This window comes from Macaca mulatta, chromosome 15 (assembly GCF_049350105.2).
Source record: "Macaca mulatta isolate MMU2019108-1 chromosome 15, T2T-MMU8v2.0, whole genome shotgun sequence".
NCBI lineage: Eukaryota > Metazoa > Chordata > Mammalia > Primates > Cercopithecidae > Macaca > Macaca mulatta.
In genome coordinates, this window is record NC_133420.1 from 100,194,121 (window position 1) to 100,221,259 (window position 27,139).

The following is a 27,139-nucleotide window of genomic DNA, read 5'->3' on the forward strand; positions in this document are numbered from 1 at the left end:
AAGTGAAGTGGGAGCTCTTGGTCTTTTGTTGTTTTTGGAAGAAAACTTCGCCTTCATCTCTTCAGTCCTCTCATAAACAGGGAAATTGAGGCTTAGGGAGTAGTTGAAGGGTGATTTAAAGTCACCAAACTTTAATATACTCTGTCAGATTTTTAAGTACACTCTACCATATACATGAATATATCAGTTTGTAAATAATGTACCTTATTACAATTTAAAATATATTAGTTCTCAAGGTAAATATTATGAATATTTAAAACACAAACATTCGTTTTTTTTTGTTTTTTTTTTGAGACAGATTCTCTCTCTGTCACCCAGGCTGAAATAAAATGACACGATTATAGCTTACTGCAGCCTCGAACTTGTGGGCTCAAGTGATCCTCCTTCCTCAGTCTCCGAAAGTGCTAGGATTACAGATGTGAGCCACCATGCCCAGCAACACTCAAATTTTTAAAACATGAGAGAAGAAAAGAAGAAACAGATGGCTTAATACTTTCTTCCCACATCCCAAAGATTGTTGGTACGTGCACCTCACTTTGGAGATTTAGGTCATTTAGATGAAAAGAAACTTGCTAATGAGGAAAGAGAACCTATAGAAGTAGGGTTTAAGATTTAGGGGGATGGGGAAGGGTTTGGAACACTCACTTTGGACATGTAGGTTAATCACAGTTAACATAACATAATGGCTCCCCTTCTATTTTGCTTCCCTTTATGTATGGGTTTGTTTAGACAAAGAGCTGCATGACTCTTGTATGTTACCATAGCACATCAAATAGAAAAAAAAAAAAAAAAGCTTGAAGAAGTTGGTGAGGAAGGAGCTATGTAAGTCAGAACTCTCAGAGTGACAGAAACTCAACTAAAATTAAATTTCACAAAAGTCAATTTATTAGCTTTCATAAAACGATAACTGGAATCTCCTAGGGTGACAGTGGCCTCCGGCATAGCTAGATCCAGAAGCTCACGTGATGTCATGACATTTCTCTTGGTATAATATAATATAATATAATATAATATAATATAATATAAAGAGCCCTCTCCATGTGGCGGGGCACATGACTACTATCAAGAGCTCTAACTTCCTATCAGCCTTGGTTAGCAAATCCAATGGAAACAGGACATTGCCCTCCTATAGTCATATGTTCATCCCAGGGAAGACTGGTTGACCCGGTATGTGGATCATGTGTACTATGGTCCATTGAGTGGGCCACCATGATGGGTGGTCTACCTTTACCCATGGACAAAGGGTAAGGAAGCTCTTCAAAAGCAAGAGGAGACTTTAAAAAAATGGAGATGAAGTAGATTCTGAACCTCTCCAATCAATATATTTTCATGCTGGCAGGGATTGCACATGTTGGGTTCTAGAGGTATTTAAAAAGATGTTTTTAATAATAATTTTAAAAACCCACCAAATTGCCAGGCGCGGTGGCTCACGCCTGTAATCCCAGCACTTTGGGAGGCCGAGGTGGGCGGATCACAAGGTCAGGAGATGGAGACCATCCTGGCGAACATGGTGAAACCCCGTTTCTACTAAAAATACAAAAAATTAGCCGGGCGTGGTGGCGGGCGCCTGTAGTCCCAGCTACTCGAGAGGCTGAGGCAGGAGAATGATGTGAACCCGGGAGGCGGAGGTTGCAGTGAGCCGAGATTGCGCCACAGAACTCCAGCCTGGGCGACAGAGCCAGACTTTGTCTCAAAAAAACAAACGAACAAACAAAAAACCCCACCAAATTATTTCTTAGTTAATCTTTGCTATTGACCCAAGCAAGGAGTTTATAGTATTTAGAAATGCATTGCTATAAAATGACAACTGGAATTCCTCCCTCATTTGTCAAAGCACGGTCTTTTAGAGAGAGATATATTTGTAGAAAGAGCAAATCTGCTTCTGATTTTAGTTCATCCAGCAGCAGGCAGGCTTTTTGGACCAATTATTACCAGACCTTGAGATAAATCACCTCATGAGCCATTAGTTCTTGAAGGATTAGCGGCCTCAAAGATTTATGTGCGGATTAATTGGAGTGTACATTAGATCGCCGTGTTTAAAACCGCAGTCATTCCTGCAAATCATTTTCATTAGTGCTTTATTCAGAATTATGTAGCCTTGTATAATGCTGCCATTGCAGGGAAATCTGAAAGACATTCTCTTTATTTGTGGTCTGCCCCCCATCACCACCGTTGTGTTTAATAGATCTAGCTAGGGCTACATAGAGAACATCCAAAGGAACAGCAGCTTCCAGTAAAGATTAGTTCAGTTGCTTCAGGTGAACAGTGACTGAAATTTACAGGACCTTGTATCGAGAGAGACAAGATGAGGTATAAGAAATATATCGGTATTCTGGAAGCAGCAGTTGGTATTACCCCACTTAACAAAAGAGAACTTCTACCTGAGAGCAGAAGACACGTGAACCTTTGGCAACAACCTGGGTAAGCAGTGGAAGCTGGAAGCTTCTCGCTATAGATGTAAATACTTTTTGGCTGTTTTGGGGACCCAGATAGAAAAAAGGGTCCTCTGTCTTGTGGAGATAATAAATGAGTTCTTCATTAAGAACTTGTTTTTCTTGGTGGAGATGGAACTCCTAGACTGATTTAAAAATAGGAATGAAATTGTGGGATAGTATTCTAATACCCAATTAGATGAATAATGGGTGTGTCTAGAGCCCATTTTTACAATCTAGATATTTAATTTTCTGATTTTGAAAGTTTTTTTTTACATGGTTTACAAAGGTAGCAATTCTTAAGAACGAAGAAAATATGCCTTATTACTATAATGTTTTTCAACAATACAAGTGTTTTTCTGATTCAAGTGTATGTGCAGACTATGTTTCGGGGAAGTACTTTGCTTGAAACAGCAGTTTTTCATTGGACCTCTCTTTCTGCAGTCCCGCTGATTTACCATGATGCAGAAAGGTTTAGAAGTTCTTTATGCATAGCTACAAGCCTTAGTTCTAACTTCCTTCTCTGAAGTCTTTCTTTTGTGCTTTTTACACATTAAAGACAAGTTGAATTTACGGTGCCTGTATGGTAGACAGTATTTTTAGGATCTGAATTTAATTTTTAAACTGAATGAGTCACACAGTAGCATGTACTGATCAACTTGCATCTGTGTAGCAAATATTTCTTTTCAATAATTAGACTGTCACTAGCTTATTTTTTATCATATGAACAATGTACATTCATTATAGAAGATTTAGAAAATACAGAAAAATAAGGGGGAAAATTACTCTTTGTTCTATCTCCCCACGAGAACTACTAGAATAATTTAGGTCAGTGGCTGTCTATGGGGAGGCGGAAATAGGGAATTTGGCTCCCCAGGGGACAGTTGTCAATGTCTGGGGGCATTTTTTTGTCGTTATAGTCCAGGGGTTGCTATTGGCATCTATTTGGTAGAGTCTGGGGATACTGCCCGACATCCACAATGCACAGGACAGCCCCCTGCAACAAAGAATTATCCAGCCCACAGTGTCAATAGTGCCACTGGTGAGACATTTGATTTAGATAGATTTTCTTCCCATCTGTAAAAGGATGCATTTTATTAGAAGAAAAATAAATATTTCTTTGGGAAATCTTAAGGATGCTTTAGAATGGAATTCTGAGGCAACATTTTAAATTATCTTATTATTATTCTACTGTTATTGTCTTGAAAGTAAATGGAAGTATGTATATGCATGGAGCGGGCAGGGAGTATATAGAGACTCGATCAGCGTCCACATAGGTTAATGCTGTTCAGCCAGGGCTGTGGAAAACATTGTAATGACTACATTGTGATTCTCCAAGTAGTCTCTCGAGATTGGGCATGCTGTAGCCTAGACCTTAGTCTCAGAATGACAGAAGTTTGGAACTGGGAGGACCTTTGCCAGCGATGGCAAACAGGTTTCATGTGGAAGGCAGGTGCCAGCTGATGGTTAGTGCTTGGAGTATCTAGCTAGGAGGACCCTGAGGCCAAACCCGGGCTTAGAGGGAAAGGAATATCGCAACTGATTAGGGATGTTTGTTCTGAACCTATGATTAGGGAATAGGGGAGATGCAACCTGTGACCTATATATTTGCCATTCCTAAATTCTAGTTTAGTGTTCGAATTTTACAAGTGGGAAACTCAGCCTCATTGGAGTCATCCTGATCAAGGGTCTGGCTCTCAGACAGAAACGGGATGTTCTTAGTTTCTGCCTCAGGGTCTTTCATAAAGAGATTCGCCCTAAACAAGCTCACATGATTCAGATGTACAAGTTGATTGCTAGATTATTAATTTTTGTTCGGAGATAACCTCTTCTAGCAATTGGAATAAGTACCCTAAATAGACCTAAATAGATCTCTGCCTCTCCTCATTTCCCCAAATCAAACCAAACAGAAGTCAAGTTATTACAAAGTGGCCCTTAATAAGGGAAGTTGAACGTGCCTTTTTTTTTTGAGAGAGAGAACATTTCCTTAAGCTGGATGAAATAGCATTGGATCAGAGGACAAACAAGATCTTCCTTATACCTATAATACTCCGAGTTCTGTGAATACACAGGGATGAAATATTATTTCACTGATCTCTCTCTCTTTTTTTTTTTTTTTTTTGAGACAGAGTTTCGCTCTTGCTGCCCAGACTGGAGTGCAATGGTGCGATCTCGGCTTATGGCAACCTCCGCCTCCCGGGTTCCAGAGAGTCTCCTGCCTCAGCCTCCCGAGTAGCTGGGATTACAGACATGCGCCACCATGCCTAGCTAATTTTGTAGTTTTAGTGGAGATGGAGTTTCTCCATGTTGGTCAGGGTGGTTTCGAACTCCTGACCTCAGGTGATCTGCCCACCTTGGCCTCCCAAAGTGCTGGGATTACAGGCATGAGCCACCACGCCTGGCCCTTTCTTTCTATTTATTTATTTATTTTTATTTTTTTGAGACGGAGTCTCGGTCTGTCACCCAGGCTGGAGTGCGGCAGGGCAATCTCAGCTCACTGCAACTTCTGCCTCCCAGGTTCAAGTGATTCTCCTGCCTCAGCCTCCTGAATAGCTGAGATTACAGGTGCGTGTCACCACACCCGGCTAATTTTTTGTATTTTTGGTAGAGACAGGGTTTCACAGTGTGATCTGCCTGCCTCGGCCTCCCAAAGTGCTGGGATTACAGGTGTGAACCACTGCACCCGGCCTCTTTCTTTAAAGAAAAAAAAAAAAATAGGGAGAGACTCTCGCTGTATTGCTCAGGCAGGAGTGCAGTGGCTATTCACAGGTGTGACCTCACCATTGATAAGCCCAGGAGTTTTGACCTGCTCTGCTTCTGACCTGGGGCCAGTTCACCCCTCCTGATTAATCTTGCACTTTCTGATCTTCCTGATGGCTTTTAGTCCCAATACCTCCCCTCTCAGCAGCTGTTAAAGATATCCAGCAGTAGGAGAGTAGGTTATTGGCTGAGCTTCTATGGAAAGAAGTTGTCCTAGGAGCATTTTAACCAGAAATTTCTGTTGGCCTGGTTGACTAGATAGTGAGGCTGATTTTTTTTTTCCCAAGAACTCTGTCTCATTCATTCTTTTCAAGAAGTATTCTGATTACTACAACATACATGTAATACTGCATAGTTTTTAGGAACAGCTGCTTTTGCATTTTAAAACACAACTGAGGCTGGGAACAGTTGCTTACGTCTGTAATCCCAGTACTTTGGGAGACTGAGGTGGGCAGATCACCTGAGGTCCGGAGTTCGAGGCCAGCCTCACCAACATGGTGAAACCCCATCTCTAAAAGTACAAAAATTGACCGGGAGTGGTGGCGGGCTCTTGTAATCCCAGCTACTTTGGAGGCTAAGACAGGGATAATTGCTTGAACCTGGGAGGCAGACGTTGCAGTGAGCCAAGATCACGTCACTGCACTCCAGCCTGGGCAACAGAGCAAGACTCCCTCTCCAAAAAAAAAAAAAAAAAAAAAAAAGCCACAATTGGAAGTCAGGTTATAATCCAGTATTTAAAACCTCAAGAAATTCATTCATTCTTCTCGTGCTTCCCCCTCTGTAATACTTTTTTTTTTTTTTTTTTTTTTTTGAGATGGAGTCACACTGTGTCACCCAGGACGCTGGAGTGCAGTGGCAGGATCTTGGTTCACTGTAATCTCTGCCTTCCGGATTCAAGCAATTCTCCTGTCTCCACCTCCCAAGTAGCTGGGACTACAGATTCCACCATGCCTGGCTAATTTTTATATTTTCAGTAGAGACGCAGTTTTACCATGTTGGCCAGGCTAGTCTCGAACTCTTGACCCCAAGTGATCCACCCGCCTCGGCCTCCCAAAGTGCTGGGATTACAGGCATGAGCCACCATGCCCAGCAACCCTCTGTAATACTTTTTCTTGCTGTCTGCAAGCAAGGATGTGCTTGGGCTTCTATTCTGCAAACTGTACAGTTGCATGATTGGCCAAAACGAACAGCTACCAACCGACAATTGACTGAGTGTTGCAAGTTCATTGAAACAGAGAGTGGATGACTTATACATGTGCATATTTGCCCATTGCCCAGCACATGGTAGGTGCTCAGGAAATATTTTCCAGTGCTAACTCTGTTTCAGTATAGCCACAAATGAAGAAAGATAGAATAAAAAGAATTGATACCCAAATACTAAAATAAAATACTCAGCCACCTATGAATCTTCCTTTTGAAATCTGTAAAGTTTTTCAGCTTTAACTCATGTTACCTGACAATTTTACATTATCTGTCAATACTATTGAAATCCAAGAATATATTTGATTTCTTTCTGCCAAGTGTTCTCTTAGTTTAGAGGCCCTATTCAATAATAGTGTATTTTAGAAACAACTGATTGTTATTGGGGGTTTGTATACATGACAAAACTCCCTAGATTATTATAGAGAAAGTTAAAGTCAAGATGCCTTAGAAATGCAGAAAACTGCTTGAATTAAAAAGCAAGCCATTTTTAGAAAAGAAATAAGCTCTCTTTGGAGCTGATATCTGTAGAAAAGTTTGCATATGAAGCCAAAAGCATAACCAAGCACCTCTCGATTTGTAAGCCATTTATTTATCTTTGGAAGTAATAATAGAAACCATGTATGGGCTGGACTCTAATCCCGTTGCTTGCTTTGTAGGATGTCCAGATGGCCTAGCTTTAGCCTTTGCCTGCATTTCCTGCTGATCCTCGGACAAGGGAAATGTGCCTCCCGCCTGTACAAATAAAATCGACACCATCTTTTCTTTCTACTTCATCGTGTAGGGAGTAGAGTGTTTTGCACAGATGTCACAATATCACTTTGTCTAGCAAACAGAAGAGTATGTCCAGAACTGGTGAGAGGCTGCATTCTTCCTCCCACTGGAAGTTTTTCCTGTGACTGCCCGAGTGAAGCTGCCTTCACAAGCTCAACCCAGAAAGGAGCTTGCCTCCTTTGGGTATTTGAAAGGCACATGCAGGCTTCATAAGAATGTGCAGAAGGGGTATTTCTTGGGTTTCTTGGTCTTAGGGGTAAAATGAGAAAGTATTTGCCATCTTTCCTGCTGGTGAGCAACCCATAAATATAAACACAAGCCTAGGCCAGGCGCGGTGGCTCACGCCTGTCATCCTAGCACTTTGGGAGGCCAAGGTGGGTGGATCACTTGAGGTCGGGAATTCGAGACCAGCCTGGCCAACACGGTGAAACCCTGTTTCTACTAAAAATACAAAAATTAGCCGTCCGTGGTGGCACGTGCCTGTAATCCCAGCTACCTGAGAGGCTGAGGCAGGAAAATTGCTTGAACCCAGGAGGCTGTGGTTGCAGTGAGCCGAGATCGTGCCACTGTACTCCAGACTGGGCGACAAGTGAGACTCTGTCTCAAAAAACAAAACAATAAACACAAGCCAGTATTATAAATGCCATGAAAAACAAATTCCCCCTTACTTTAAAATGTTTTCTCTGTAGTATACTTTGGAATGGTAAATTTTATGTTATGTGTATTTTACCATAATAAAAAAATTTTTTCCTTTTTTTTTTTTGAGACAGAGTTTCACTCTTGTCTCCAGGCTGGAATGCAGTGGCAAGATCTCGCCTCACTGTAACCTCTGCCTCCTGAATTCCAGCGATTCTCCTGCCTCAGCCTCCTGAGTAGCTGGGATTACAGTGCCCCCCACACCACACCTGGCTAATTTTTTTTTTTTGAGATGGAGTCTCGCTCTGTCGCCCATTTTGGAGTGCAGTGGCGCGATCTCGGCTCACTGCAAGCTCTGCCTCCTGGGTTCACGCCATTCTCCTGCCTCAGCCTCCCGAGTAGCTGGGACTACAGGCGCCCGCCACCACGCCCGGCTAATTTTTTTGTATTTTTAGTAGAGACAGGGTTTCACCATGCTAGCCAGGATGGTCTCGATCTCCTGACCTCGTGATCCGCCTGCCTTGGCCTCCCAAAATGCTAGGATTACAGGCGTGAGCCACTGTGCCTGGCCTAGCTAATTTTTATATTTTTAGTAGAGAGGGGGTTTCACCATGTTGGCCAGGCTGGTCTTGATCGAATTCCTGGCCTCAGATGATCCACCTGCCTCACCCTCCCTAAGTGCTGGAATTACAGGCATGAGCCACCGTGCCCAGCCTAAAATATTTTGTTCTAGCTATTTCCTCACCAGCTGAATATTTGTTTAACCTGAAAGGCGAATTCTTATAAGATCTTGTTTCTCAGAGTGATCCTTAGGTGAACTGGTGATACCAAAGTTTAGGTGGCAGTTCACTTTCTCCATTTTTTGAAGACGGAAAACATTAGGGGCAGCAATTCCATTATTTCTGAGAGAAATGAAAACATATATCCACATAAACACTTATACAACAAGTGTTCATAATGGCCAAAGAGCAGAAACAACCCAAACCTCCACCAACTGATGAATAGATAATAAAATGTGGTATATCCATACAATGGAATATTATTTGGCCATAAAAATAAATGAAGTGCTGATGTATGCCACATCATCAATGAACCCTGAATACATTAAGCTAAGTAAAAGAAGGCAGTCACGAAAGGTCTCATATCATATGAGTCCATTTATATGAAATATTCAGAATAGATAAATCTATAGAGTAAAAAATTAGATTGGTGGTTGCCTAGAGCCAAGAGGCAGGGAGAGAATTGGGGGATCAGGGAATGATGGCTAAGGGTTATGGGGCTTCTTTTGTGGGGGTAATGAAGATATTCTAAAATGAATTGTGGGCTGGGCGCGGTGGCTGACGCCTGTAATCCCAGTACTTTGGGAAGCCAAGGTGGGTGGATCACCTAAGGTCGGGAGTTCAAGACCAGCCTGACCAACACGGAGAAACCCCGTTTCTACTAAAAATACAAAATTAGCCGGTGTGGTAGGGCATGCTTGTAATCCCAGCTACTCAGGAGGTAGAGGCAGGAGAATTGCTTGAACCCGGCAGGCGGAGGTTGTGCTGAGCCGATATCACACCATTGCACCCCAGCCTGTGCAACAAGAGCAAAACTCCGTCTCAAAAGAAAAAGGATTGTGGTGACAGTTGCATAACTCTGTGAAGGTACTAAATGGATCGTGGGGACAATTGCATAAGTCTGTGAAGGTACTAAAAGTCATCCTAAAAACAAGCAAATTGTATGGTATGTGGACTTCCGTGCATTTCCCAAAATCTTACCATGCAGGGAATGAGCATGTTGGATTTTTAACAACACCGTCTTTTCCAGGGTGCGAAGTACCACATTACCGTCATCTCCCTGTGAGTGGGACTGGTACCCCGGCTGCAGCTCCAGACGAAAGTACTCCAGGAAGCACAGAGCTGTGCCAGTACACGGCCCACGTTGCCAGGTATTTGCTTATTTTATCTCTCATCAACCTAGTTACTGGTCTCCCCCAAAATTTGTTCTAAGAGTTACCGTTTTCACATCCTAGAGGTAGTCTGAGTTACCATTTTCGATGTTGCTGATACATACATTTTCACAGAAAATTTAATGGTAATGTCCTATTTACCAAAGAGCAGAAACATCTTACCTGAATTAATGGACTGAATTGATAGGTATAACTTTGCCATGGATGGTGAATGCTTATTGAGGATGACCTTCCTGGCATATAAGTACAACTTCTGTGGTTCAAAATAAATGCCTCAGGCCGGGCGCGGTGGCTCAAGCCTGTAATCCCAGCACTTTGGGAGGCCGAGACGGGCGGATCACGAGGTCAGGAGATCGAGACCATCCTGGCTAACACGGTGAAACCCCATCTCTACTAAAAAATACAAAAAACTAGCCGGGCAAGGTGGCAGGCTACTGCACTCCAGCCTGGGGGACAAAGCGAGACTGCGTCTCAAAAAAAAAAAAAAAAAAAAAAAACAAAATAAATGCCTCAATTGGCATTTGGTGCTGATGATGTCTGGGATTGGAGGTCATTTTAATAGGTTATGTTTTTTCATTATTATTGAGGTAGTAAAATTATATAACAGTGGTAAGCACTTTGATGAAAAGATAAAGGACATCAGTCACGCTGGCTTCTAAAGATTAATTATGTCCAAGCTTTTAGTGAAAGAGCTAGGAGCGAGTATTATCTATTTACTGATTCACTTTTAAGAATGAATTAAATGAGATTTACAAGGTCTTAAATCTTGACAGATGTGGGATGCATTTGTTTTTTGTTACACTTTGACCTCAGTTTATAGGCCAGTCCATGGCTAGCTGGAATGGGGTTGGAATTTTTTTCATGTGCTTGTTTTATAATGACTGTCTGTTGAAACTGGCAGCCCCTACCCGAGTGGATTCCAGATAAACGTGTGAACTGGAGTTTAGTGGAGTGTGAATGGCACACTCCGGAAGAGCAGATAGTCGTTCAGATCCTAGTCCTGCTACCTTCTAATTGTGTGATCTTGGGCACATGTCTTAATGCTTCTGAGCCTCAGATCCTTCATCTGTAAAGGGAATGTCGACATGAAACTAAATGAGTTAATGGGCCCAGCAAGTACCAGGCCCATGCTAAGGCCTTTCTCAGTGTCTAGTTGTCCAAATGAGGACATTTAAGTGGGGGAAGGCCTCATTTTCCACTGAATTAACAGGGCTGGATGTGGGTTTTGTTTACTGAAATGTTCTCTCTGGAGCTCTTAAAGGTCCCAGCCAGGCAAGGCAGCTCACACCTGTAATCCCACTGTTTTGGGAAGTAGAGGTGGGAGGATCGCTTGAGGCCAGGAGTTTGAAACCAGCCTGGGCAACATAGTGAGACCCTGTCTCTATTTATTTTTTTTTTTTTTTTCCCTAAGACGGAGTTTTGCTCTGTCGCCCAGGCTGGAGTGCAGTGGCCCAATCTTGGCTCACTGCAAACTGCACTTCCCAGGTTCACGCCATTCTCCTGCCTCAGCCTCCCGAGTGGCTGGGACTACAAGCGCCTGCCACCACGCTCGGCTAATTGTTTGTATTTTTAGTAGAGATGGGGTTTCACCATGTTAGCCAGGATGGTCTCGATCTCCTGACCTCGTGATCCGCCCACCTCGGCCTCCCAAAGTGCTGGGATTACAGGCATGAGCCACCGCCCCCGGCCGACCCTGTCTCTATTTTTAAAAAAATAATAATAACTTGCTGGGCATGGTGGTGTGCTCCTGTAGTCCTAGCTATATGAGAAGCTGAGGTGGGAGGATCGCTTGAGTGCAGGAATTCGAGACTGCAGTGAGCTATAATTGCACCACTGCATTCCAGCCTGGGCAACAGAGAGACTCTGTCACAGCGACAAAAAAAAAAGTCCCAAACATGAGAAGACAGATACCTGCTCAGACTCCAGACATTGTTTTCCTTGGCTGGGCATGGTGGCTCACGCCTGTAATCCCAGCAATTTGGGAGGCCAGTGTGGAAGGATGGCTTGAGCCCAGGAGTTTGAGACCAGCCTGGGCAACATGGCGAAACCCCATCTCTGCAAAAAATACAAAATATTAGCCAGGTGTGGTGGTGCATACCGATAATCCCAGCTACTCGGGAGGCTGAGGCACGAGAATCACTTGAACCCAGGAGGTGGAGGTTGCTGTGAGCTGAGATCGTGCCACTGCATTTTAGCCTTGCGATAGAGAGAAACTGTCTCAAAAAAGAAAAAATTGTTCTCCTAAAATCTTTAAATTAGATTTCTAGATAGGATCTGTTGATTATTCAAATAAATTGGCAGGGTACTGTAGAGTATGGCAAAGAGAGATTGGAGCTAGCATTGTCTGTTGGAGGAAAGGCTCTTTCTCACTCTAGCCAGCCCCTCCTGATAAGTACCTCCCTTGTTCTGGTTCCCTGTACCTGCACTTCGAACCACATGCCTTTCCAACATCAATTAGATTGCCTAAGTCAGTGCCTTACTCCAGAGTTCTTTCATGTGTAAACACTGAAGCTTGGCTTCTGGGACGAATTAGCCTTGGGCAGGCATGAGTGATGAGGATTTTTTTCCCAGGCATCTCACATCGCCCTAGTTTCAGATCCAGCGAACACTCATTAAGGGCCTTTTATGTACCAGGCAAGGGGCAAGGTGCTTTCACACATATTGTTCCTCCTCACAACAACCCTAAGAGGAAGGTATTACTAGCTCCCTTTTGTAAATAAATAACCTGAGATTCAAAGATTTTAAATGATTCCCTTGTGGTTGCACAGCCCCTGACTTCCAAGTTCAGTGAGATTTCTATAACAGCTGATTTCTACACTAATTCTACAGAGCTTGAAGACTTAACTCCTTAACTCAGACAAGTAAAAAGGTTTCTCTCTAAGGCCAGTTTGGATCAATTGCTAGGTGGCTGTCTAGAGTTAAGGATTTGCAAGTGCTGCTCAAGTTTGTTGAGCAAGAATGTTGTGATCCATTGGCAATGTCCGGTGTGGGTGGAGCAGGTGTCTGCAAAGCTGCTCTGGACCTGAGGTTTCTAATCATCAGCCTCTACTCATTCTGCCCTCCTCTGCCATTCTAGAGTCTCCTCTGATGAGCACTATTTGCCTGAGGCTGGATTTTTGCTACTTTAAGGGGCTTTGATTATCACCTTTCTGATTTGGCAGAATCATCTTTGCCTTCAGAAATAATGCTAAGGCTTTGGGAGGCTGAGGCAGGAGGATCCCTTAAGCCTAGGAGTTCAAGATCAGCCTGGGTGACATAGCCAGACCCTGTCTCTAAAAAAAAAAGGAGAAGGTCAGGCACGGTGGTTCACACCTATAATCCCAGCACTTTGGGAGGCCGAGGCAAAAGGAGTCCTTGAGCCCAGGAGTTCAAGACCAACCTGGGCAACATAAGGAGACCCTCTTTCAATTTTATAATTATATTAAAAATTAATAATAAATAAAAAGAAAAAAGAAAAAGAAAAGATGCTAATAGTCTGGTGAAGAGCTTCATTTTCTAGATATGAAGTCTCATTGTTAGGCAATTTAGATAACTTAAAGTTATCACTGACTCACCCCATCATATAAGCTTAGAAAAGTGAGTTGAGGCCGGGCTCAGTGGCTCACGCCTGTAATCCTAGCACTTTGGGAGGCCAATGAGGGTGGATCACCTGAGGTCAGGAGTTCCAGACCAGCCTGGCCAACATGGTAAAACCTTGTCTCTACTAAAAATACAAAAATTAGCCTGGTGTGGTGGTGGGCGCCTACAATCCCAGCTACTCAGGAGGCTGAGGCACGAGAATTGCTTGAACCTGGTGGGCCAGAGACTGCAGTGAGCCGAGATGGTGCCACTTCACTCACTCCAGCCTGGGTGAAAGGGCGAAAGAGTGAAACTCCATTCCAAAAAACAAAAAAGAAAGAAAAGAAAAGTGAGTTGAAGATGAAAGCTTGAAACTTTTACTTCTGTGCACCTGGGAGCCCCTCTATACCTTCTTTCCCTCTAGGGGCTCCTCGGTTTACAGGAATTCTCAGGGAAATCACTCCAGCAGCCAAACTTCCGTACTGGGATGGACAGACCCAGAGCAGTGACACATCGTTATCACCTGGAGGGCGTGTTAAAACAGGGATTCCTGGGCCCCACCCCCGGGGTTTCTGCTTCAGGCAGTCTGGGGTAAGTCCCAGGAATTTGCATGTCTGGTTTCCACTACTTCGACAACCACTAACCTGGAGAGTACTTGTAATGGCTGGTTTAGAGCATGGGCTTGTTTACAGATGGTGTGTGTGGCCGGTTTCTCTACCTGTGGTGAAGGGATTCTTTCCTCAAATATTTAATAAGCATCTCACACTGTGCTGCTGACGGAAATGTAGAGGAATATGAAGCTTGTCCCTGGTAGACTTTGGAGCCTAATTTGGAATCAGTAAATTGCATTGCTGTGTGTAAAGTACTGCCCTCACCCCCTTAAGTGGATGTGGCAGAAGGCCTGAAGCAGTGACTAAGTCAGGGGAGTCTTCCTGGGGCAGGTGATATTTGAAAGGAAACCTGAGGATAAAAGGTTATTGGCAATGTGCGCTTATGGGGGAAGAGAAACTCAGGGAGCACAGCCTGTACATTAAAGGGTCTGGAGATACTGCACTAGGTGAGAAGAAAAGGTCTGTGTTTGTTCTGAGAATTCCATTGTGACTCCTATATGTAAACCAAAAAGTATCAGAGACAAGTCTCAATCAGCTTAGAGAGTTTGGCCAGGCAGGGTGGCTCACGCCTGTAATCCTAGCACTTTTTGGGAGGCCTGAGGCCAGCAGATCGCTTGAGGCCAGGAGTTTGAGACCAGCCTGGCCAACATGGTGAAACACCATCTCTACTAAAAATACAAAAATTAGCTGGGTATGTGGTGTGCGCCTGTAATCCCAGCTTCTTGGGAGGCTGAGGCACCAGAACTGCTTGAACCTGGGAGGCAGAAGTTGTGGTGAGCCGAGATTGCCACTGCACTCCGGCCTGGGCAACAGAGCAAGACTCTGTCCGCTCCCCGCCAAAAAAAAATTTTTAGAAAGTTTATTTTGCCAAGGTTACAGGACATGCCCATAACACAGGCTCAGGAGGTCCTGACGACATGTGCCTAAGGTGGTAAGAGTACAGCTTGCTTTTATACATTTTAGGGAGACATAATACATCAATCAATACATGTAAGATTTATAACCAACTACATTGGTTCTATCTGGCAGAGCAGGACAACTCAAAAGAGGTGGAGGGGCTGCCAGGTCATAGGTACTCTACTCTAGAGGTACCTAGGGGCTGCCAGGTCATAAGTACTGCTATTCTAAAGCCTCCAAGTAACAGGCTTTAGAGAATAAACTGTAAACATTTCTTATCAGACTTAAGGTCAGTGTTGATGTTAATATTGGAGGGGTATGATGGGGCATGTCCAACCCCCACTTCCCTTCATGGCCTGAACCAGTCTTTCAGGTTAAATTTCAGGGTGCCCTGGCCGAGAAGGAATTCCATTCAGATGGTTGCAGGGGCCCTTCAAATTTTATTTTTGGTTTATAGATATGAAAGGAAGATGCAACTATATGATGATAATGATGAAATGTGGGTGCTCACTGTGTAGTTGGTGCTGTGCTAAATATGTTACTTGCATTGTCTTATTTCTCATACCCATCCCATGAGGTGGAGGTCCAACTCTAATCCCCATTTGTAGTAGTTTGCTGAAGCCACAGTAACAAAGCACCATAAACTGGGTGGCCTAAACAGAAATTAACATAAATTATTGTCTCATGGTTCTAGAGGCTAGAAGTCTGAACTCAAGGTGTCTGCAGAGTTGGTTTCTTTTTTTTTTTTTTTTTTTTTGAGACAGTCTCTGTCGTTCAGGCTGGATTACAGTGGCATGATCTTGGCTCATTGCAACCTCTACCTCCCGGGTTCAAGCGATTCTCCTGCCTGAGACTTTTGAGTAGCTGGGATTACAGGCACACACCACCATGCCTAACTAATTTTTGTATTTTTAGTGGAGACGGGTTTCCCATTTTGGCCAGGCTGGTCTTGAACTCTTGACCTCAAGTGATCCATCTGCCTTGGCCTCCCAAAGTGCTGGGATGACAGGCATCAGCCACCATGCCTGGTCCTTATTCTTTCTTACTTTCTAACGACTTAAAGTCAAACATGTTTTCCAAACAGAAATTAGAGTGTGTGCTTCTTTACTCATGAACCAACAAGACAGAGTGCTGGTCATTTGGCCTATCCTTGGAAATCTGTGATGTCTGGACATCTTAAGCATAGGATATAGATGAGTAATACTCAAGCTAGGTTCTGAAACATAATTTAATTATACTTCTGCATGTTTAAAAGAATTCAGAACCTAAAAATTAAAAGCTGACCCAGAGGCAGGCACCGTGGCCGGCCGGGTGCGGTGATTCACTCCTGTAATCCCAGCACTTTGGGAGGCTGAGGTGGTGGATCACCTGAGGTCAGGAGTTCCAGACCAGCCTGACCAGCATGGCGAAAACCCATCTCTACTAAAAAACAAAAACAAAAACTTAGCTGGGCGTGATGGTGCACGCCTGTAATCCCAGCTATCCCAGCTACTCAGGAGGCTGAGGCAGGAGAATCGCTTGAGCCCAGGGGACAGAGGTTGCAATGAGCCTAGATCCTGCCACTGCACTCCAGCCTGGGGGACAGAGCAAGACCTTGCCTCAAAAAAAAAAAAAAAAAAAAAGAAAAGGAAAAAAAGAAAAAGAAAAAGAAAAAAAGCTGACCCAGAGCCCTAGATCTCTTAACTTTTTACAGCCAAATCTTAAAAGGCTTCTCTGTGTTTTTTGTTCCTTTTCCTCACTATCACCTGCCCTTCTGACACTTTCTCCTCTACCTATGCCAGAAACTTACAGACCCAGTAAGTGGTTTCAGGTGTCCTATGGGCTGGGCACAGCACTAAATAAAAGCTCTTGCCTTAGAAGGAACTGCAGTCTAATTGGCAATCGGTAGTCACGTTGCTGTTTAAAGGAAGCGTATTCTTCTTCTTATTATTATTTTTAAGACAAGGTCTTGCTCTGTTCCCCAGGCTGGAGTGCAGTGGCATGATCATAGCTCACTGCAGCCTCCATCCCCTGGCCTCAAGCAATCCTCCTGCTTCAGCCTCCCAAAGTGCTGGGATTATAGGTGTGAGCCACTGCATCAGGCCAGAAGCTTATCTTATGATTTCCATTTCATCTGATAAAATTGAGATGAAGAATTTGTTTCTAGTTCCAGCTGGAATGGGGAGTTCTCCACTCACATCGGTTTTGATTCTTCACTCATATCAGTTGAATGGTTGATGATAGAACTTTTCAGTTCAGTCAAAATTTTTATTCATTTAGAGGTAATCTGATTGTGTAGTGAGATTAGGCAATCCCCTTGGGCAGAATTCACCACCCCCCTCCATCAAAATTATTTGATATTTGAAAAAAACAGGCCGGGCACAGTGGTCTATGCCTGTAATCCCAGCACTTTGAGAGGCCGAGGTGGGCAGATTGCTTGAGCTCTGAGTTCAAGACCAACCTGGGCAACATGCTGAAACCCTGTCTCTACAGAAAATACAAAAAAAAAAAAAAGAAAAAAAAAAGCTGGGTGTGGTGGCAGGCACCTGTAGTCCCAGCTACTTGGGGGTGCTGAGGCAGGAAGATCACTGGCGACCAGGAGGTCCAGGCTGCAGTGAGCCAAGATTACGCCACTGTACTCCAGTCTGGGTGACAAAGTGAGACCCTGTCTCAAAAAAAAAAAAAAAATAGTGATGTTTGAAAAAATATACACAATTTTTATTATAATTATTTCTGTTTGATATTGATATTTGAAATATAATTATTGATATTCAAGTAATCAAAATATGCATATATAAAATTATTTTTACTTCACATCTTAAGACTGGTTACTTAAAATAATTAACTCTGTCAATATACTTTGAAAGAGGCTTCGTAAATTGTTAAAGTTAAATTTGTCTCTTCTGATAGCTGTAGCTCAGCAGAATAAATATGGCAATAGTCAGCTGGGTGCAGGAGCTCTTGCCTGTAATCCCAGCACTTTGGGAGGCCAAGGTGGGCAGATCAAGAGGTCAGGAGATTGAGACCATCCTGGCTAACACAGTGAAACCCCGTCTCTACTAAAAATACAAAAAATTATCCGAGTGTGGTGGAGCGTGCCTGTAGTCCCAGCTACTCGGGAGGCTGAGGCAAGAGAATCGCTTGAACCCAGGTGGCAGAGGTTGCAGTGAGCTTAGATCATGCCACTGCACTCCAGCTTGGGCAACAGAGGGAGACTCTGTCTCAAAAAAATAGAAATATATATATATGGCAATAAAGAGGGATGCTTTCCCAAGACTTAGAACAAGAAATCAAAATACTTTAGCAACTGAAGGATGATTCAAGCAAAGGCAGAACTCTATCAAGAAGGGAGAAGATATGTAAAAAATAAAATGTCATTGGGAAGAATAGCTAGGATTGGCTCTGGAAAAAATAACAGAAAAACACTCTGCTTATGTGATTCAGTGTTTACAATGTGAATCCGAAGGATGTCTGAATCTTTTGGAAATAAACTTGGATTGACTTGTTTAAAAACTTAGATCATGTCTCAGTGACAGAGCTCAGCAAAAAACCAAAACAACAACAAAAAAAACAAAAACAAACAAAAAAACAGAAACAAACAAAAACTTAGCTTATGACTTTGGAGGTAGGAAAAGCTGAAAGCTCCCTACATCCCTGAAGTTAAATGAAAGATTTCACTCTTGTGTTTAACCTGGCCGTCAGATCCTAGGTTAGCAAACAATCTGATGTACCTTCTACAAACCTGATTTTATTCATTATGACTCCCCACCTTGCTTGCTTTCCTTCACTACTGTAGGAATGTGGAAAAGTTTAGCTGGATGTAGTCCTGGCCTACCAGCAAGCACTCCCAGAGATCATGGGACAGAAAGGCTCAGAGACCAAAACCAGGTGTTACATCACACTATTCACTCAACTTGAAAACAGTGAAAAGCAAGGGGAAAAAGATGGTGTATTAGTCTATTTTCATGCTGCTGATAAAGACATACCCAAGACTGGGCAATTTACAAAAGAAAGAGGTTTAACTGGACTTACGGTTCCACATGGCTGGGGAGGCCTCACAACATGGCAGAAAGTAAAATGCACGTCTTACATGGCAGCAGACAAGAGAAGAGAGCTTGTGCAGGGAAACTCTCTTTTTTAAAAGCATCAGATCTCATGAGACTTATTCACTATCCTGAGAACAGGATGGGAGAGACTTGCCCCCTTGATTCAATTACCTCCCACTGGGTCCCTCCCATAACTCATGGAAATTCAAGATGAGATTTGGGTGGGGACACAGCCAAACCATATCAGATGGAGACTAACATAGGTAGGTGAGGATACAAATGGGGTGAGAGATCCACACTTCTGGAACCCTGTGCTTGCAGTGTCAGCTTTCCCTGCTAATGGTGTGGTCACAAAAACCAAAGTTAAGATTGAACAAGGGGCTTCAACAGATGGGAAGTATCTGAAAGTCAGCACATGTATACTCAGTTGGAGGGATGCAAGGCAATATGCCTGCCAATAGTTGTAGGTCATCAGTGATCTGTGTTTTTTCTTTCTTTCTTTCTTTTTTTTTTTTTAAGATGGAGTTTCACTCGTATTGCCCAGGCTGGAGTACAATGGCATGATCTCGGCCCACTGCCACCTCAGCCTCCTGGATTCAAGTGATTCTCCTGCCTCAGCCTTCCAGGTAGCTGGGACTACAGGCGTGTGCCACTATGCCCAGCTAATTTTTCTATTTTTAGTAGAGACAGGGTTTCAACATCTTGGCCAGGCTGGTCTAGAACCCCTGACCTCGTGATCCACCTGCCTCGGCCTCCCAAAGTGCTGGGGTTGCAGGCGTGAGCCACTGTGTCCAGCCTGATCTGTGTTTTATCCACATTTTGGGGTAGAGTATATGTGGGGCCAGAACTGAACATGACGGATGTCACCGATGGGTGATCAATTAGGAATGACATAGCTGTCAATCTGGGGGTAACATGAGCTGAGCACTATTATATATTATTAATATTTATGAAGTGTTTATTATTAACAACAATGTAAATCATAATCTAGAAAAATATTTTATATATAATTATATATTATATAAACAGTATATAATTGACTGGGTATGGTGGCTCACGCCTGTAATCCCAGCACTTTGGAAGGCTGAGGTGGGTGGATAAGCTGAGGTCAGGAATTTGAGACCAGCCTGGACAACATGGTGGAACCCCGTCTGTACTGAAAAATACAAAATTAGCTGGGTGTGGTGGTGCATGCCTGTAATTCCAGCTACTTGGGAGACTGAGGCAGGAGAATTGCTTGAACCCTGGAGACAGAGGTTGCAGTGAACCAAGATCATGCCATGCCACTCCAGTCTGGGTGACAAGAGCAAAAACTCCATCTCAAAAAAATAAATAACAGCATATAATTATACAAATTATATTTTATAAAATTGTATTATATATAATAAACATAATTTTATATTATATATGAATATATATGCCTTTATATATTATATATAAATATACATAAAATATATAATTTTGTATTATATATTATATATAAAATACAATTATAAGTTAAATATTTATTAAGTTTACTATTAAGTAAATATTATAAGATTTAAAATCTCATTCTTCCATTTCTTTGTGTATATATAAGTAAAACTCTCATTTGTTTCATTCTTTTAATCTATATTTAACACACGAATATTCTATTCTGTTTATCTTTAACATATCTTACAGGTTATTATCTTACATGTCTTACAACTTCCTGTCTACACTTAACACATCTTATGAATTCTGCGTGAGTCTTACAAGCTACTTATTTCCTCGTTATCTATGCTAAATAAATCAGGAGTTTCATTCATTTGGTTTATAAGTGTCCTCTCTACTAGTTTGAAAGATAACTTTAAGCCGGGCGCGGTGGCTCACGCCTGTAATCCCAGCACTTTGGGAGGCCGAGGCGGGCGGATCACAAGGTCAGGAGATCGAGACCACGGTGAAACCCCGTCTCTACTAAAAATACAAAAAATTAGCCGGGCGCGGTTGTGGGTGCCTGTAGTCCCAGCTACTCGGGAGGCTGAGGCAGGAGAATGGCGTGAACCCGGGAGGCGGAGCTTGCAGTGAGCCGAGATCGCGCCACTGCACTCCAGCCTGGGCGGCAGAGCGAGACTCCGTCTCAAAAAAAAAAAAAAAAAAAAAAAAGAAAGATAACTTTAAATGAAAGTATTCAGCCAATTCTGGTATATTCATACAAATGGAATATTATGCAGTTAGAAAAAAATGATGATATAGATCTAGTTCATGAAACAAATAGTCAAACTCTATTCTTATGTAGAAGTAGGTTGCAAAAGAGCAAATCTGGTATATCCCAACTATATACCCAGGTATCTAAGTTGTGTACAATATGTGCCTACTTATCTGTGCAGAGATACCTGGAAAGGGGCTCGGTAGTTGACTCTGGATGGTGACATTTTAGTTGCACTTTACCACTTTTTGGTGATCTATTTACTGTATAGTTTGAGTGAATAAACAATTATCACTTACATTAAAAACTGAAATCCAAATGTGTGTGTGTTTGTACAAACATATATGTAAATAACATAAAGAGAATTGTAAGACCAGACGCTTTTCTTTTGAAAACTGTACACAACATTTTGCAAATAATTACTTTTTAAAAAAGTATCTTTATTTAAAAATATTTTTAGCCAGGTGCAGTGGCTCAGGCCTGTAATCCCAGCACTTTGGGAGGCCAAGGCAGGGGATTGCCTCAGTTCAGGAATTCAAGACCAGCCTGGGCAACATGGCGAAACCCCATCTCTACCCAAAATACAAAAATTAGCTGGGCATGGTGGTGCATGCCTATGTTCCCAGCTATTTGAGAGGCTGAGGTGGGAGGATCACTTGAGCCTGGGAGGCAGAGGTTGTGGTGACCTGAGATTGTATCATTGCACTCCAGCCTGGGTGAGAGAGTGAGACCTTGTCTCAAAAAAAAAAAAAAAAAAGAGATGGGGTTTCACCATGTTGCCCAGACTGATCTCAAACTCCTGAGCTCAAGCAATCCATCCACCTCAGCCCTCCCAGAGTGCTGGGATTACCGGTGTGCGTGAGCTGCCGCGCCCCGCTGCAAATACTTTTTTTTTAAACTTCAGAATGTTTGGCCGGGCGCTGTGGTTCAAGCCTGTAATCCCAGCACTTTGGGAGGCCGAGACGGGCGGATCACGAGGTCAGGAGATCGAGACCATCCTGGCGAACACGGTGAAACCCCGTCTCTACTAAAAAATACAAAAAACTAGACGGGCGCGGTGGCGGGCGCCTGTAGTCCCAGCTACTCGGGAGGCTGAGGCAGGAGAATGGCATGAACCCGGGAGGCGGAGCTTGCAGTGAGCTGAGATCCGGCCACTGCACTCCAGCCTGGGCAACAGAGCCAGACTCCGTCTCAAAAAAAAAAAAAAAAAAAAAAAAAAACTTCAGAATGTTTTACCTGACTTCAAAATTGTAATCTTTCTGTCTTGTGTCAGAGAAATGTAACAATGTCCCTTTAGCAGAATTTCCTAAACCTCTCCCATGATGAGAATCACCTGGGTTGCATGTGAAAGCTTTCAGATCCCAATGCCCTTCTCAGACTGTCACTGAATTGGAATCTCTAGTAAGGGACCTAGGACACTTTTTTAAAATTTTTTTTGATGGAGTCTTGTTCTGTCGCCCAGGCTGGAGTGCAGTGGCGCGATCTCAGCTCACTGCAAGCTCCGCCTCCCGGGTTCATGCCATTCTCCTGCCTCAGCCTCCTGGGTAGCTGGGACTACAGGTGCCCGCCACCATGCCCGGCTAATTTTTTGTATTTTGAGTAGAGACAGGGTTTCATTATGTTAGCCAGGATGGTCTCGATCTCCTGACCTCATGATCCACCCGCCTTGGCCTCTCAAAGTGCTGAAATTACAGGTGTGAGCCACCGCGCCCAGCCAGGCCACTGGTTTTAACAACTGCCTCTGGTGATTTTTATCATCAGTGAAATTTAGGACACTGTCCTATAGAACCATAAATTTTATGAGCCACATTTTCAATTTTTATTGAACATCTCCTGGAGGTGCCTTTTCCAGGCCAGTTTCCTTTGTTTAAAGAGGCCCATGCAAATTTTCATGGCTACCCTGGAAAGCTATTTGCAGGCTTTTCCTAAGGCCACTTTCAGATCCGAAAATACTTTGTGAATCTAAGAGACTCTTCAACAACTTTAATCTGTGTTGCTCGAGGATCCTGAATTCTTAGAGCTAGCGGATTCTGGTGATAAGTTTTTTAAAGCAATTCAGGAGTAGTGCACAGGGCCCTCTGGTTTCCCCAGAGTATTGGGCAGTCCCATGGGCCTTGCTCACCTTAGATTCCCTCTTAGAGCCGCTGAGAGGAGTGCCTTTTTTTTTTTTTTTTTTTTTTTGAGACGGAGTCTCGCTCTGTTGCCCAGGCTGGAGTGCAGTGGCCGGATCTCAGCTCACTGCAAGCTCCGCCTCCCGGGTTTACGCCATTCTCCTGCCTCAGCCTCCCGAGTAGCTGGGACTACAGGCGCCCGCCACCTCGCCCGGCTAAGTTTTTGTATTTTTTAGTAGAGACGGGGTTTCACCGTGTCAGCCAGGATGGTCTCAATCTCCTGACCTCGTGATCCGCCCGTCTCGGCCTCCCAAAGTGCTGGGATTACAGGCTTGAGCCACCGCGCCCGGCCTGGAGTGCCTTTTTATTTAGTGAAAATTTTTGTTTACTGAAGTGTTTTTCTTACAGTATTTTGGGGGTGAAGGGAGCTCTGAAATTCAGTTAGGCAACAGAACAACATTTGAATCAAAGATTCTCTCGTTGCAGGGAGTCAAATCGCATTTGTGGCATCGACCTTTTAAATATTTCATTGGAAGAGTTTCACAAACTTGATTCCCCAGCATTGCTTGGATAAAACTGACTTCAGTTGCTGTGAGAGCAAAAATCGTCTTGCATTCTGTTAAAAGGAGCTAAAAGGAAAGCAACAATAACAGCCACACCTTTCCTCCCACCCCATGCAATTGTTTTATTGGGTAGAGGCGAAGAATAGAGGAGCTAGAAAGCCATGAAGTGAATGGGTTTTGAATCTGACGGACCTGGGCTTGGATTTTTTCTTTTTTTGAGACGGAGTCTTGCTCTGTCGCCCAGGCTGGAGCGTAGTGGCACGATCTCAGCTCACTGCAAGCTCTGCCTCCGAGGTTCAAGCGATTCTCCTGCCTCAGCCTCGCGAGTAGCTGGAATTACGGGTGCCCATCACTATGCCCGGATAATTTTTATATTTTTACTAGAGACAGGGTTTCACCATGTTGGCCAGGCTGGTCTTGAATGCCTGGCCTCAAGTGATCTGCCTGCCTTGGCCTCCCAAAGTGCTGGGATTACAGGCATGAGCCACTGCGCCTGGCTGGATTCTTTCTTTTTTTGAGACAGGGTCTCACTGTGTCGCTGAGGCTGGAGTGCAGTGGCACAATCACGGCTCACTGCAGCCCCAACCTCCTGGACTCAAGTGATTCTTCTGCCTCAGCCTCCTGAGTGGCTGGGACTTCAGGTGTATGCCATCATGCTGGCTCATTTACTTTTATTATTTTTATTTTTTTGTAGAGACAGGGTCTTCCTATGTTGCCTAGGCTGGTCTTGAACTCCTGGGCTCATGCAATCCTCCCACCTTGGTCTCCCAAAGTGCTGGGATTACAGGTGTGGCCACCATGCCCAGTGGGTTTGGATTACATCTGCTTAGGGATGACCTTGGGCAAACTGCTTTCTCTGAAGCATAATTTCTTCAGGTATGAAGCAGGGGCAATAATACTGACTATATAGTCACTACATTGAATGACTTAGTGTAGTATATGAAAAGCTCCTGGCACATAATATGCATTTAGTCAATCATTATTTATCAGAGTTTCTGTTTCTGTTTGTTTGTTTCTCAGTGGAGGGCTATAAGGGGGTCTCTATCCCCGAAAAGAGAGTGTGGCTTTCATATATTCTGCAGTGTAAACAGCAGTAAAATAATAAAAGCTGTCATACCTCGGAGCACCTTGGAGTGCCTCTGAGGACCCAGGGTGTCCTGCTAGGAAGAAGTGTTCCTCCATGTTGCAGAGCATGCTCCCTGGCAGGTATGTCTAAACTAGACCATATGCCATAGGATGCTTCTTGGCTTTCCAGGACTGGATCTGGGTTACAGTCTGCCTCAGCCCCAGGCGGAGCACCACCGTGGCCTCTGCCCACCAGCCTGAGCACACCCAGATGAGCCCTATAAGTCACCTAGGAGTCTGCATGTGGTCAGCCTAGACTACAGCCATCTCCTTCCAACCCAGGACTCCCCCCAAACACCAGTCTAGGGCACCTCAGCTTCTTAATCCATTCAGGCCACAGCTGACTCTGAATTGCACAGCTAATTCTTTTCTTTTCTTTTTTTTTTTTTTTTTGAGACAGGGTCTTGCTCTGTTACCCAGGCTGGAGTGCAGTGGTGTGATCTCGGCTAGGCAGCCTCTGCTTCCCAGGCTCAAGCCATCCTCTTGCTTCAGCCTCCCAAGCAGCTGGGACTACAGGCATGCACCACCACACCCAGCTAATTTTTTTTGTAGAGATCAGGTCTTGCTATGTTGCCCAAGGCTGGTCTTGAACTCCCGGGCTCAAACAATCCTCCCATCTTAGCCTCCCAAATTGCTGGGATTACAGGTGTGAGCCATCTGCCTGACCTTATTTACTGTTTTTAATTAAAATAACATAGGGCCAGGCACTGTGGTTCATGCCTGTAATCACAGCACTTTGGGAGACCAAGGTGGGAGGATAGCTAGAAGCCAGGAGTTTGAGGCCAGCCTGTGCAACATAGCAAGACCTCATCTCTACTCAAAATAATTTCTTTTTCCGAGTAGCTGGGATTACAGGCATGTGCCACCATGCCTGGCTAAGTTTTGTATTTTTAGTAGAGACGGGGTTTCACCATGTTGGCCAGGCTGGTCTTGAATTCCTGACCTCAAGTGATCTGCCTGCCTCCCAAAGTGCTGGGATTACAGGCGTGAGCCACCGTGCCCAGCCTTAAATATACGTTTTTTAAAAATTAGCCAGGCCTGGTGGCGTGGGCCTGTAGTCCCAGCTACTTGGGAGGCTGGGGTGGAAGGATTGCTTGAGTCCAGGAGTTGGGGGTTGCTGTGAGCTGTGATTGTGCCACTGCACTCCAGCCTGGGCAAGAGTGAGAACTTTTCTCAAAAATAAATAAAATAGGCTGGGTGCAGTTGCTCACGCCTGTAATCCTAGCACTTTGGGAGGCCAAGACAGGTGGAGCAGTTGAGGTCAGGAGTTTGAAACCAGCCTGGCCAACATGGTGAAACCCCATCTCCACGAAAAAAAACCAGAAAAATTAGCTGGGCGTGGTGGCACATGCCTATAATCCCAGCTACTTGGGAGGCTGAGGCAGGATAATTGCTTGAACTCAGGAGGGAGAGGTTGCAGTGAGCCAAGATCACACCACTGCACCCCAATCTGGGCAACAGCAAGACTCTGTCTCAAAAAGAAAAGAAAAGAGAAGGGAAGGGAGGGGAGGAGAGGGGAGGGGAGGGGAGAGGAGGGGAGGGGAGAGGAAAGAAAAACTGTAGTAGGATCTCGTTTTTGTAAACATTTTCCGTCTCTTGATAGTCATCCATGTAGTCTTCTCAGTGTATACGTGTCTGGAATGTTCACCTAATGTCGAAGATAGGTATTAGGACTTTAGTTTTTAAATTTATTTGTGTTCTTCTGAACTCCTCAAATGCTTTATAATGAGCACCTTGTTCTTGCAAAACTCAGTGGTCTAAAACATTAACAAAAATGAAAATAGTTTTCAGTAACTATGGAACAATGTAAATAGCCTTACACCTAAAGTTACTTGCTTTACTAAATAGAAGAATGTCTGTCTGGCCTGGTGTGGTGGCTCACGTCTGTAATCCCAGCACTCTGGGAGGCCGGGAGGCTGAAGCAGGCAGATCAATTGAAGCCAGGAGTTCAAGACCAGCTTGGCCAATGTGCTGAAACTCCATCTCTACTAAAAATACAATAAGTAGCCGGGCATGGTGGCACATGCCTGTAATCCCAGCTACTCGGGAGGCTAAGGCACGAGAATCACTTGGACCTGGGAGGCAGAGGTTATGGTGAGCCAAGATTGCACCACTGCACTCCAGCCTGGGCAACAGAGCAAAAGTCTGTCAAAAAAAAAAAAAAAAAAAAAAAAAAGGAAGAAGAGGAAGAAGACTGTCTGCATGAAAATTTGTTCTGTTCTTTGAGATACTAGAAATGTAGATACTAACATATTGGGTTTAATGGCAAAAACTGCAATTACTTTTGCACCAACCTGAAATAATTGAAAAGTGGCAACTTAGAGCAGCT

The 27,139-nt window shown here is 43.8% G+C and overlaps 1 protein-coding gene across 4 annotated transcripts in view; it reads left to right on the forward strand.

Annotated features, from left to right (window-relative positions):
- TJP2 (tight junction protein 2) overlaps positions 1-27,139 on the forward strand; it is a 139,656-nt gene that overhangs the window by 22,121 nt on the left and 90,396 nt on the right. For 3 of the 4 annotated variants that reach the window (XM_015117858.3, XM_077966198.1, XM_015117863.3), the window contains exon 2: positions 9,612-9,732. The gene's annotated coding sequence lies outside the window, so the exon portion shown is untranslated. Of the gene's footprint in view, positions 1-296; positions 521-9,611; positions 9,733-27,139 lie in introns of those variants that run through there. The other variant, XM_077966195.1, reaches the window with a different exon arrangement.